The sequence below is a fragment of the Carcharodon carcharias genome, chromosome 14 (genome assembly GCF_017639515.1).
Source record: "Carcharodon carcharias isolate sCarCar2 chromosome 14, sCarCar2.pri, whole genome shotgun sequence".
Classification (NCBI taxonomy): Eukaryota; Metazoa; Chordata; class Chondrichthyes; order Lamniformes; family Lamnidae; genus Carcharodon; species Carcharodon carcharias.
Window position 1 is genome coordinate 134,836,035 of NC_054480.1, and position 14,328 is coordinate 134,850,362.

The 14,328-nt window shown below is 42.0% G+C and overlaps 1 protein-coding gene across 1 annotated transcript in view; it reads right to left on the bottom strand.

Annotated features, from left to right (window-relative positions):
• The window catches only part of reep6 (receptor accessory protein 6), a 36,830-nt gene that overhangs the window by 15,680 nt on the left and 6,822 nt on the right, over positions 1 to 14,328 (bottom strand). The window lies entirely within an intron of this gene.

A 14,328-nucleotide genomic window follows, 5' to 3' on the forward strand; every position in this document is an offset into this window, starting at 1 on the left:
CCACTTGATCATGAAAGCTCATTACAGTAGCCATGCCCTGTCTGGAAAGATAGCGACAGTGTGCACTTCCTCCAATCTGATTGACCCATGCACATCCAAATTAATTAATACCATCTAGTATTTATAACTATATACTTGCAGCACTTTGATAAGTATTTTTAAATAATGCTTTTAAAACAGATGATTAATTAGAATAGCACTTCAAAGAATACTTCACTGTTGTAGTCAGAGATGAGACAGACCAGAAAAACCAAAGATAAAGGCTAAGCATGACCCCACTAACATTCCAGTGCTTGCCAACTTAACTGCTTTCAATATGGGTGAAGATTGGTTGTTAATGGCATACATATACAATCAGATCAGGACCCTGTGGAAGCCCTGATATGCAGGCACATGTGGGAATCGTCTGGGAAGTTTAAACTTCCGATGGGCTGATTCCTGCTGCCTGGGAACACCACCACCACCACCACCCGACCCCACCCCCCCCCACCCCCTGGTGAATATCTTTGATCTTGAGCTCAGGGTGAAGACTTGGGCTAGATACACAGGACTTACTTGTGTACTTAACCTGGAAATATTAGATAACTTAAAACTTGATCTCATAGCTGGATAACTCCACAACCAAACCCTCACCAACCACCTGACTACACCCACTGGCCTGACCCAATTACCCCCAACCTGACTACTCACCTCCCCATGCGCCCACAAAGGTTTGAAAAACTTGCCTAATGTGGCAGCTGGTGCCATAAAAAGGGGGCCTGTCCTCTCCTTCCTCTAACTCTACTGGACTTACCCAGGAGACACTGAGCTGCCCATTTCTGCTCAGCTGGGATTGGAAGATCCTGGAAGAAATGGGCAACAGCACTGGGCTGGTAAAAATTGCAGGCTGTGGCAACACACCCAGCATTGCTGCTGACTGTAAAATCTAGGCTAATGGCTAAAATCAGTGCCACCAGCCATCTCACCATTTATATGTTTCAATGTGCTTTACAGCCAAGTCCTAGTATAGTCATTGTTGTAATGTAAGGAACACAATAACTAATTGGCATACAACAAACTCCTGCAAACAATATGATATTAACCAAAAGATGTGATACGAACCAGTTAATCTTGTTTTGTGATATTAATTGAGGGATAAATATTGGCTACAGCACCAGGGATAACTTGTCTGCTCTTGTACAAAACGGGGCTGCTGTTTAAGGTCTCATCCAAAAGAAGGCACCTCCGACTGTGCAGAACTCCCCGAGTACTCCATTGAAGCGTTAGCCTTGAATTTTGTGCTCAAGCCCTCGAGTGGCACTTGGACCTGGAACCTTTTGACTGAGGAAACAGTGCCTCCAACTGAGCCATAGCTGAGAGTGGTCCAATGAGTCCAAATTGAATGCACCCTTGTATCATAGCAGCAGATGGCCTTCCATTTCCCCTCCCACCAAAATTAAAAGTGAGACTCATTGCTGAAAATGATGGCAAGCAAGGTACTCATCACTGCAAAGAGGATGAGTATTCAAGAACTGACATATCATCATCTACTTGTGCAAGATGAGGGCTAGATACAGTTAACTTATACAAAGCGAAGGTTTGCCTTTTTATCCTACCCACACCACCACCACCACCACCACCACCCCCCCCCCTCCCTTTTCCCTCTTGGGCTTTGTTCTGTCCCACTATCTAGAGCGATTATTTCACGAGCCTCCAAGAAATGTCTCTACAGACCCCCAGGGGTTCATGGGTCCCAGCCTACATCAAGGGGACAAGAATTCACGTTTAATTAATTGTGAAAAAGTGAATCCAAGCAGAGGGTGATAAGTGGAACAGCCTACTCAGGAAGATAGCAGAGCATACATCACTAACTTAAGAGGGTAATGGATGAATTTTTAGCAGACAGGGATAAAGGAAGGTGGTGCAAGAAGTTCAATCTGATACATGGTACTTTGTCTTGTCCCAGTTCCTTTTATTGAGAACATATTGGGAAGAAATTTATTTATTATGACTAGTGACCTATCATGAACCAACCTGTCCTACGTTAAAAATAGTTCAGTGGCAATGCACTTTGGGATGACCCAAGGTTGTGAAACATAAGAACCAAGAGCAGGAATAAACCATATGGCCTATTGAGCCTGCTTCACCATTCAATATGATCATGTCTGGGCTTGAATTCCATTTTCCCACCCACTCTCCATATCACTTAATTCACTAACACCTGAAAATCTGTCTACCCCAGCCTTAAAACGTATTCAATGATGGAGTATCCACAATCCTCTGGGGAAAACAATTCCAAAGATTCACAACTCGTGTGAAGTAATTTCTCTTCATCTCAGTCCTAAACGATCGGCCTCTTACCCCGAGCTTGTGCCCTCGTGTTTTAGATTCCCCCGACCAGCAGAAACAGTCCCTCAGCATCTACCCCATCAAGCCCCTTCAGAATTTTGTTGACTTTGACTAGTTCGCCTCTAATTCTTCTAAACAACAGAACAGAAGCCCAATTTACTCAGCCTATTATAGGACGACCCCCTCCCTCTCATCCCAGGGATCAACTTATTGAATCTTCATTGTATGGCATTTAATGCAAGGATATCCTTCCTTAAATGTGGAGACCCAAACTGCACACAGTATTCCAGATGTGGTCTCAGCAAAACCCTGAGAAGAGGCTATATAAATACAAGACTTTGTTCTTTTTTTGACATGATTTTCTAGAGCCTTCTCACTTGCCTTAAAAGTGAGAGACTTTATCAAATCTTAGCCAAGTGATTACCATTCAAGTCTCAAAGCTTAAATAGTAATTGTAATATTAATGGGGACAATGGTGTACTGGTGTGGATTATGAGTCCAGTAACGAGGCTTGATCTAATAATCCAGGAACTGGAGTTCAAATTTCAGCATGGCAATTTGTTAATTTCAATCCAGTCATTTTCTTTGACACGATTTGGAAACATACATTTGGAAGGTAGTGACAATGAAGCCATCAGCTTGTTATGTCTATCTTATATTCTAATATTCAGAATACTAAAAGGCAGATGTGGCCAAGACAGGTTGCATGGATTTCTCAGCAACCCACCCAGACATCAGTGACTATGGTGAGTCGTACAACCTCGTTAGAAATGTCTCCCACAAGGGATTTCAACTCTTTAATTTTGAAGTTCTAGCCTCTGAATTCCCTCAAAAGCCACTCAGACTTGGACTGCCTCAACACCGCTCACCTCCTTCACCGATGGTTCAATCACTTCACCCGAGACTGTATTCCACAGGATTCAAAGTTTCACTCTTGTCTCTAATTACTGGCACATTTCCAGCTCTTCTCGCAGACTGCTAGCTTCACTAAGCTGGCACTGTCCCTGGGTTTCTCCAAACTCTAGTCTCCTGGCTGCACCAGGCTATAAATGGATCCTAGGGCTTCAGGGCCCCAACCCCTTCAGCACAGATCCAGAGACCTTCTACCATCTTCTCAGCTCCACTGAGCCCAAATTGCCTGAAGCCTGCTAACAGCAGCACCCTTTCAGTATCCAGCCTCACCCCCTGTAGAACACTCAAAATCAATTGAAGCCAGAGAACCTTCTTAAGCTCCACTCATGTCCATGACGATGTAGCCTTTCAGGGTTCACTGAATGCTTTTAAACTAATTTAGTTCTAACTCCCAAAACAAAACATCTCTGCACTATACTTCTTTGCAAGCACTGTAGACACCACATCTCCAGCTAAGCCCACCTGCTGCCTTATGAATCTTACCTTCTTGCTGTCAACCCTTTAAGTCAACATGGCCTCAACCTTCCAAGCTGTTTTAGTTGCATTTCTTTCATTTTCCACAGTTAATTTTGGCTCTGGGAATATTAAAGTTTCTCTAAAATATTAACATGAACTATATGTTTGTCAGAAATTAAATGGTGAAATCCTTCAGCATTAAATTATGAAAAGGGCCTTTTTCTCCTGAACCTGCAGTTGAATGGCTTTTTTCAACCTGCATGATGCTAAAAAAAACTCAATGACCACTACTTGATTCAAAATATGCATTTATACATCTAGACAGGATAGTACTGGTCCACGTGATAAACTATGGTCTTTAAAAGCTGTCTATCAAAAAGTGGGTACAAGTTACTGGGTCCCTGGAATTCCACTGCAAAATGTGAAACCTTCTCAAATTTAATAGCTTCCAAAAATAATTAAACAGTATTGTTAGGATTGGGTTCCTGTAAATCATAACAAATTTATCCATTAGAATATAAAATAGGATGATAAAATGTCCAAAAGAACACCAAGGAGGAATTAATACACCATATACCTGATGAATACACAGTAGGCCATTGCTTTAAGAGTTACTCACAATCCATTACTGCAGTGATACTCATAATCCAAACTGGAGCCTGCAGATCACCCACCCCCGAGAGGCCACAAAATAATGTGAAAGTGCTTACCCAGCAAGGCCAACCTTGCAGGTAAGCAGCTTGGGAAACTAGTCAAGGTACCATGGTCTGGTGGTGGTGGTGTTTGGGCGGGGGAAAAGGGAGGGGGGGGCAGGGTGCCATTGTGGACATGTGATCAAGATTAAGCAGATGAGCAGCAGCCGGAGACAGGTTTTGTTGTCAGCTGGGAGTGGAACGTGGCAAACATCACACCAAGGACAGACAGGCTATGCAGTGAGAAGCAGGCACACCCAGCTCAATAATATGTCAGGAAATACTTGTTTTAAAAGTATTAATGCACTTTCATATTATGTTTAATTTAGCTGGTGGCTTCATGTTTAGTAATCCATTTAAACAAAAATAGATCTTTCAGCTAAAAATATTTGAGAACCACAACACTACTGCTATTTACAATGCCGCAACAACTTCTATACAAATCTACATCCCAGGGTGCGTCTGACCAATAGAAATTAAGTATAAAAGTAAGGATTACAAGGATGTGAGACAAACATAATTCACAGGATAAATATTAACAGTTCAAGAGAATACAGTTCCTAAGTTTTCAGAAGACATTGTTGCATGACAAGTTCTTGGTGATGGAACAAATAACGTGGGATATCAAGTTTAATTCACAATAGGGGCTGTGAATAAGTTTGTGTGAATGGGACCAGGAGAGAGGTGAGCCGGATCAGGCTTCCCAATAAGATGCAAAACGTTTTACAAAGTAAAGTTGATACAATAATTAATCTTAGGGAACATGGGGATAGCAGAGACCTCTAAAATGAAGTTACTGAACCTCAAAAGTAGCACAGAGTCCAGAGACTGATATAAAATATCTAAACTGTCATAAGACGTTCCTACATTTCAAGCAGTTGTTTCTACTTCAATATTGTACTATTTTTAGCCCTGACAGTAAATCACACTGTTGTATAGCTTTTTAATGATTTAATACATCACTTTAATTTCAGGACTCGTTCTATCCACTCCCTTCTGGGTGACAGTGCTGTGCCAGCTAACTGGTGACAGGATTTTGTTTTATTTATATTTGCATATGACCCTGCTTTGTGCAGTTCAGAACAAGACCACCAGTTCTGATGAAAGGTCATTGTCTTCAAACATTAATTTTGTTTCCTTCTAGCTCCATGAATGCTGCCTAACCCAAGTATTTTCAGTATTTGTTTTAATTGCAGGATTTCCGGCATTGTTAGTTGCTATAGAGAAAAGGAAAATTCAAACTTCCAGTTAATAGCTGAAAGAATTACAAGATTTCACATTTTAAGACACCTACTGCAAACAAACTAACTAAAAGAACCATTGACTAAACATTATTTTTGTAGGTAACTTATACATTAACTACAGAACAGGACTTTTAACAACTGGAAAAAACCCATTGTTGGGTATACTTTACACTGCCTTTTAAGTAAACATTCAACTTTCCCAGGATCAATCCATAATAATTCTTAGCTCCCGAGTGTTTACTTCTATTATTTTCCTTTCTCAGCTTGGCAACTTATAACCCCAGAATTGTCCTTGACGGTTAGAGTATTATTGGAGATCCACCCTCTAGCTAGGCAAATCTTCCAGATTAGTTTTAACTCCTCACAAATTTGGTCTCAATCCGAGCACAAGATTCCACCCACATTCTGGTGTGGTGAGCCCTTGACACTTTTGGTCTCTTGCTGTTCTCCCTCTCTGCTGGACCTTGGCAGATATGTTGTCTGAGTTTTCAGGGATACCTTAGAAATCCTTTCCTCTCAAAGCCTATTTCCATGGGTGAATCACATGGGCATTGTATCCAGATGGAGATGCTGATTAGTTATCGTTGAGAACCCAACTCTATTCTATTGTGGAATTAAATGGACAGTTTAAAGCAACTGTTTACAGCACTTTTCTGGGAGACTCTCAGTCTATCCACTGTTAGCACAGGCTGCTGCCATTGTCTCTAAACATAAAACCCTTGTAGCTTCTTACTAGTAAAACAATCTCTAAATCAAACCAACCAGTCTTGCTGCTTGGCAGAATTCAGAATGGGGCACATGACCCAATTCATTTTACCCTAAATTAAAGACAGCCCGAAAACATATCTTACAAACTTCATAACTGTAACAATCTGCAGCCTTTTGCTTTGTATCAGTTTGTCAGTAAGTTAACCTTTATGCAAAAACAAGTTGGCAATATAAATATGTTTTCACTGTTTATTCTGAAGTAGGGTTTCAGATTACAAACTAAGATAAAAGTGGTTCTGCATGGGAGATGCACAGGTCTATATAAACCAATACATCAGCTAATGTACTTAGTGTAAATGGAAGTGGAGTTATAACAATTCTACAGCTACGTAAAACATTTTTTTATTAAGGCTTAACATGTCATTAAAATGGAACTTAGATTAGAATGAATAAACTTCAATGTTACTTTAAAAACTTTTTCTGGTCTGTTCAGTCCCCATCTTAGATGTATGTGCAGCAAATGCACATGGTTTAAATGTAGGTGAAGGGCAAGCTGCCATTTTCAGGATGGTTTGGGAGAAGCAGGTCATCGCGGATCAGCAATTTACAGAGGGTCCCGTTCCTATAATAAACTGATCACCATTTCCCAGGTTATTTACAACCAGAAATCTTCAAATGCTCTGATAAACAAGTGTGGAAAAGTGCACAGATGCATTATAGCAAAGTGTGGCATGTCACAGGATTATCCTCAGGTATCATACAAGCCTTTTCCCCCCCCCAGTTTGAACTATCAAGTGAAATAAATTCCTTCTCTCTAGAAATGGAGACCATTTGTATTACATACAGAGTCCCAACAAAATGCAGGAAATCACTAGCACCCAACTGTCAAACAAAGAATGGTTTTAAACCTATTCTGGAGCAACACCCTGCACCCACTGAGGTCAAAGTATAAGCTATCCTGGTTGCTTAATCTCAGTGATAATATCATGTGTACAATTCAGCCAGTTGGAGAAACACAGGGCAGCTGGTTTTTGTGAAATACTAACTTCTCTAAATTTGTCAATCAACCACACTATGAATTACACTAGCTCAATGTACTGCACCCTAAACTCACGATGGAGATACACCTTAGTAACATTATGGAAACGATGCATAGCACCAAAATCCAATTTGAATTCCTTTTCCATGTTATTTGCCAAATGCAATTGCCCCTGGGCAAGATAGAACAAAGGGACAAGGTCAATTATAATACAAGTTTAAAAACACAAAAAAGGCTGCTGGTTTGGTAAGCCTTCAGCAAAAAGCCATTGCTCTTATCAGAATACTACACAACTAGTACTCTGCGATACTTTTATTGCTCATTCATACAAGGAATGGAAGGTCCATTTGAAGGAGTCAATACTAAATTATTGTTTTAAGCAGAAGACCAATTGGCAATACAAGTTGCAATTTATGAACTTCCATCACAGTTTGCTCCTCTGTTACATGGCATGTACATGTTTTACTAGTTAAAGTGCTCAATCACACAATGTTATCAGCAGTTACTGAATATTCTTTCATTTGTTCAATGTCCAACAAGTAATTGAGTTATTGTGCAAACAGGGAAGTTCCAGTTATGATGTTGGCCTGTCAAGTTAATTGCATTAAAGTCATGTATAGTGTAAGGGAATCATTTAGGGGAATTATCACTTGGATGCTTAAGTCACTGGGTTTGCATGCTCTTTCAAATGGCAGGCTTTTATCCCAAATATGAATTGAGCTCATATTAAAATGTCAGTGTCCTCAGCAGTCTAAAATATCACTAGTAAAAACTACATGTAAACCTACACATAAATGCATATTTTCAATTGGGGCAGGCAAGAACTTGTCCCAGATCTACCCAATGGTTAACTAATTTCTAATTCTGGATTGGTTATATACCAAGACTATGGTGTCACATCTGACCCCCAAGATGAACCTCTAACCTCAGTCACTCCATCATTAAGACTGCCTATTTCCACCTCTGTGACATCACCTATATTAGTCCATTTCAGCTCATCTGCTGTAGAAATCCTCACTCATGCTTTTTGTATAGGTAGGTCTAGAGGTAACAAGATGCTTTTGGTTGGTCTGCTACATTCTACCCCCTATAAACTCGAGGTCTTCCAAAACTCTGTTGCCCATGTCTTAGCATCTGTAAGCACCATTCACTTGTCACCTGCACTCACTGACCTACATTGACTCCTGGTCAAGCATCATCTTGACATAAAATTCTCATCCTTATTTTCAAATTCCTCCACATCGCCCACAATCCTCCAAGATATCTGCAGTCTCTATTTCTGGTCTCGAACATTCCTAACTTTAATTGCTGCACCACTGATAGCCACGTCTTCAGTTGCCTAGGCCTTAAGCTTTGGTACACCCTCCCTATACCTCAGCCTCTACCTTGCTTTCCTCTTTTAAAGCATTCCTCTTTGGAGCTTGCAAGAAGAGGGCCCAGGGACAGGCAGTCAGCAGCATCTAGCACCTAACATCACAGGAGAAACATAAATTCATTGGTTGTGAGAAACTGTTAGGGAGTGTCATCAAGTAGTTCAGAATTAGAAAAACACATTTTTAAAAGAAGGATCTATTTACATTTAAGTAGGAAAAATAGGGAAATAAAGTTTAAGTTGAGGCCACGTAAAATAAAGTTGCATAAGTAAACCAAAGTAAAATAAAGTTAATGCAAGGGAAGTAAATTGAAGCTATGGCAGGGCAGCTCAGTCATGTGGAATGCGTGTCTTATAATATGTGGGAAGTCTTGGACATTACCAGCATCCTAGACGACCACATGTGCAGGAAGTGTCACCAGCTGCAGAACCTTGAGCTCCAGGTTTCGGAGCTTGAGCGGCAACTAGAGTCACTGTGGCGCATCCGCGAGGCTGGTGGCTGCATGGATAGCACGTTCAAAGAGGTGGCCACATCGCAGCTTAGGAGCCTGGAGGCAGAAAGGGAATGGGCAATCGCCTGAGAGTCCAAGAGAACCAGGCAGGCGGCGCAGGAGTCCCCGGGAGTCGGCTCTCACCAATCGGTTTTCTGTCTTGGGTAACGGTGAGGGCATTGGCTCCTCGGACGAGTGCAGTCAGAGCCAAGTTTGTGGCACCCCAGATGGCTCTGCTGTACAGGAGGGGAGAAAGAAGAAAAGGAACAGCAGGAATTAAAGGGGATTCATTCGTTAGGGGAACACACAGGTGTTTCTGTGGCTGTAGATGTGATTCCAGGATGGTATGTTGCCTCCCTGATGCCAGGGTCAAGGATGTCAAGGAGCGGCTGCAGGACATTCTTCTCGGGTTGGGTGATCAGCCAGAGGTTGTGGTCCACATTGGTATCAATGACTTAGGTAGGAAAGGAGGATGTGGTTCTGAGAGCAGACTTTAGGGAACTAGGAAGGAGATTGAAAAACAGGACCTCTAAAGCAGTAATCTCAGGATTACTCCCAGTCCCAAATGCAAGCGAGTATAGAAATAGGAGAATTGAGTGAGTAAACATGCGGCTAGAGAGCTGGTGTAGGAGGTAGGGCATCAGATTTCTGAGGCATTGGGACCAGTCCTGGGGAAAGTGGGACATGTACAAGCTGGACAGTCTATACCTGAATAGGACTGGGACAAATATCCTCACAGGGAGATTTGCTAGTGATGGTGCTAGTGGGGGGTTTAAACTGGACTGGTAGAGGGATGGGAACCTGAAGGTAAATTCAGAGCAGGAAATGGCGAATTAGTGAGTGACTCTGAAAGACGGAGAAGCAGCAGAGCTTCAAAAGTGAACAAGACAGGAATTTGGCAGTTTTAAAAAAGGTATATATGTAAATACAAGGTGCATAGTAAATAAAACCAATGAGCTGAGGGCAAAGAGACACATGGGGGTGGGGAGTCGTGCGGACTCGAGGCGTTGACAGTGGCCCCTCTCCGCAGATGCTGTCAGACCTGCTGAGATCTTCCTTTCAGTGTTTTGGGTCAGAGAATATCATTGCTGAGCTAGGATTCAATGTAGTCACGTTCATGGTTTTGAACCATCTTTTCTTGTTTGGGTCTTTGGTCTTTCCCACTTCAGTTTAACTTGTGTTCATAAGGCAGGAAGGATCCACCAAAACAGTTGCCTCCATGCGTAATGATTTCAGCTGATCTCACATCAGCCAAATGAAAATGTGCAGCCCCCTTGTCATTTGTAATATGCTTTAATTTAAGTGGCATTTAAGGAGGTCAGTTTTTCAAAAGTCTTGTTTGTACTTCCAGCTGTTTACAACTTAAACTAGTTTTCTAGCCGCCAGTGTAACCGTGGGCCAAAAAGTTGAATATCTGAGTGAAAAACTGTTAGCTACATATGATCACGTGAAATATTGGAAATAGCTGCAGCTTAAGCCATGACCTGTTTGCTTCATAAACACTTAAACCTTATCTGCTTCTTTACATGCATGAAAGCATTAAGTATGTTTCCTCAGTATGACACAAGTCACAAGGAGAAATATGACATCCAATATCATCAAAAGGAGTTTAACTTGATTCAGTCACCTTAAAGCAGTAACTTTGGCCATGGGCTTTTTGTTCAGGGTGTTTTTCAAATGTATGCTGAGTTATTACCTTTTCTGAGTTCTGAATTTACCTATCAAAATCTATAGACAAGAAAAATATTTGAATGAGAAACATGACTTAAAACAGGAAAGAGGCTAAAGAAATAATAGACAATGTAGGTGCAAAGTTTAAAGTGAGAAAGAATTGCCACTTTTCCAAAAATGTTCCATTTGACTGTATTATGATACACTCGAGATGAAACCGAATGGACGAGTTGAAGAAGCTGCATTCAAATCGCGAAGTAGTTTATTTGCTTTATTTTAAACCCATAAGTAATTTTAATTCTGTTCAACATCTGTCCTGGTTCAGAGCAGAGGAGAGTATAAATGTCAAATTCATATTTGGGTCAGATTTACACTGAAATCATTGCTTTTAACCAAAATAATAAACATGTAAAATTTTAGTGGGCTGACAGAAAAAAAAATCTGAACTTTTTTCTGAATCTGTTCAAAATGCTTTGAAAATTACCCGCTTAATCGGATCATTTTGATCTCTAAATCAATTTGCTGCTTGATCAGATGCTTTTACTGTTGCAAATTTGCAATCTTTAACAATTTACAACTGCAACTTCACAGAATCACACAGTGCAGAAGAGGCCCTTCGGCCCATCGAGCCTGCACCAACACATGAGAAACACTTGACCTACCTACCTAATCCCATTTACCAGCACTTGGCCCAAAGCCTTGAATGTTATGACGTGCCAAGTGCTCATCCAGGTACTTTTTAAAGGATGTGAGGCAACCCGCCTCGACCACCCTCCCAGGCAGCACATTCCAGACCGTCACCACCCTCTGGGTAAAAAAGTGTTTCCTCACATCCCTCCTAAACCTCCTGCCCCTCACCTTAAACTTATGTCCCTTCATGACTTGTGTTTAGATAACACCTTTAATGTAATGAAATGGCCCGAGGTGCTTCGTAGGAGCTTTATAAAACAAAGTATGACACTGAGCTACATAAGGAGATGGTAGGTCTGTGACCAAAAGTTTGGTCAAAGAAGTAGGTTTTAAGGAGCATGTTAAAGGAGGAAAGGAAGGTTTAGGGAGGGATTGCTAGAGGGGCCTAGGCAACTGAAGGCACAGTCACCAATAGTGAAGCACTTCAAATTGGAAGTCCACAAGAAACCAGAATTAGAGGAGCACAGACACCTTGCAGGTTTGTGAGGCTGAGGGAGATGACAGAGATGGGAAGGGGGCAAGGCCATGAAGGATTTGAAAACAAGGATAAGAATTTTAAAGTCAAGACATTATTTGGCTGGGAGGATTGTAGGTCACTGAGCAGTGAGCGGGACTTCATGTGAGTTGGGGTATGGGTACCAGAGTTTTGGATGATCTGAAGGAAAATGTGGGAGACCAGCCAGGAGTGCAATAGGATAGTTGAGGTAATGAAGGCATGAATGAGGGTTTCAGCAATAGAAGAGCTGAAACAGGCAAGGTAGGGGTGGGTGATGTTATATAGGCACAGTCACTATTGGTGACTGTGCCTTCAGCTGCCTAGGCCCCGAGCTCTAGAATTCCCTCCCTAAACCTTCCTTTCCTCCTTTGACATGCTCCTTAAAACCTACTTCTTTGACCAAACTTTTGGTCACAGACCTACCATCTCCTTATGTGGCACAGTGTCATACTTTGTTTTATAAAGCTCCTACAAAGCACCTCGGGCCATTTCATTACATTAAAGGTGTTATATAAATATAGGTTATATAGAAATAGGTAGTCTTAGTGATGGCATGAATATGAGGCCACAAGCTCATCTTGGGACCAGATGTGACAGCAAGGTTCTGAAGAGGCTGACTTAATCTCGGATTGTTGCCAGGGAAGAGAGTTTGGAGTGGGAATCAAAAACAATGGCTTTGGTCTTCTGGATATTTAATCGGAGGAAATTGCTGCTTGTCCAGTACTAGATATCGGATAAGCAGCCTGATGACTTAGCAACAGTGAACGAATTGAGGGAGGTGGTGGTGAAGTAAAGCTGGCTGTCATCAGCCTACATGTGAAAAATAACACTGCCTTCGGATGACATCACCAAGGGACAGTGTGCAGATGAGAAATAGGAGGGGGCCAAGGATAGATCCTTGAGAGACACCAGAGGTAACAGTGTGGGAGCAGGTGGGGTCTCTGGCTATGATTAGATAGATAGGAATGGAGCCACATGAAAGCAGTCCCACTCAGCTGTACAACGGTAGAGGGGCATTGCAGGAAGACTGTGTGGCCAGCTATGTCAAAGGCTGCAGATGATCGAGAAGGACGAAGAATAAAAGTTTACTTTAGTCACAGTCACGTAAGATGTCATTTGTGACTTTGATAGCCATTTCGGTACTATGGCAGGGGCAGACACTTGATTGGAGGGATTCAAACACAGCGTTCCAGGGAAGATGGCAACAGATTTGAAAAGCACCAACACATTCGAGGACTTTGGAAAGGAAAGGTGGGGTTGGAGATCAGATGGTTGTTTACGAGAACAGCGGGATCAAAGGTGGCTTTTTGTCCTGAGGGGAGGGGTGATGACGGCAAATTTAAAGGAGTGAGGGACAACACCTGAGAGAGAATTGTTTTCAAATCAGCTAACATGGGGGTACGGAGGGGAATTTGGATGATTAATTTAGTGGGAATAGAATTGAGGGACCAGGTGGTGGGTCTCATGGACAAGATGAGCTCAGAGAGGCAATGACTGCAGCTAGGAGGGAAAATAAAAAAAAGGTGCGAGTTCAGGGCTATGGCACGGGGAAGCTCTAAAGCAAGCTTGACCCAGTGTATTAGTGGAAGGGAAGGAAAGATAGGCAGGTTGGCAGAGGGGGTGGGGTAGCTTTGTTAGTAAGAAATTAAATTAAAGTCGATAGCAAGAAATGACGTGGGGTCAGATGATGTAGAATGTGTGTGGGTAGAGTTGAAGAACCGCAAAGGTGAAAAAACCATAATGGGAGTTACGTACAGGCCTCCAAACAGTAGTCAGGATGTGGGGCACAAGATACACCAGGAGATAGAAAAGGTGTGTAAGAAAGGCAAGGTTACAGTGATCATGGGGGATTTCAATATGCAGGTAGACAGGGAAAATCAGGTTGGTAGTGGATCCCAAGAAAAGGAATTTGTGGAATGTTTACGAGATGGCTTTTTGGAGCAACTTGTGGTGGAGCCCACGAGGGAACAGGCAATTCTACATTTAGTGATGTGTAATGAGGCAGATTTGATAAGGGAGCTTAAGGTGAAGGAACGAAGAAGGGAGTGAGGCAAAAGACGGGAAATTACAGGCCAATTAAGAGGAAGTGACCATAATATGATAGAATTTACCCTGCAATTTGAGAGGAAAAAGCTGGAATCAGATGTAACGGTATTACAGTTGAATAGAGGCATCTACAGAGGCATGAGGGAGGAGCTGGCCAGAACTGACCGGGAGATGAGCCTAGCA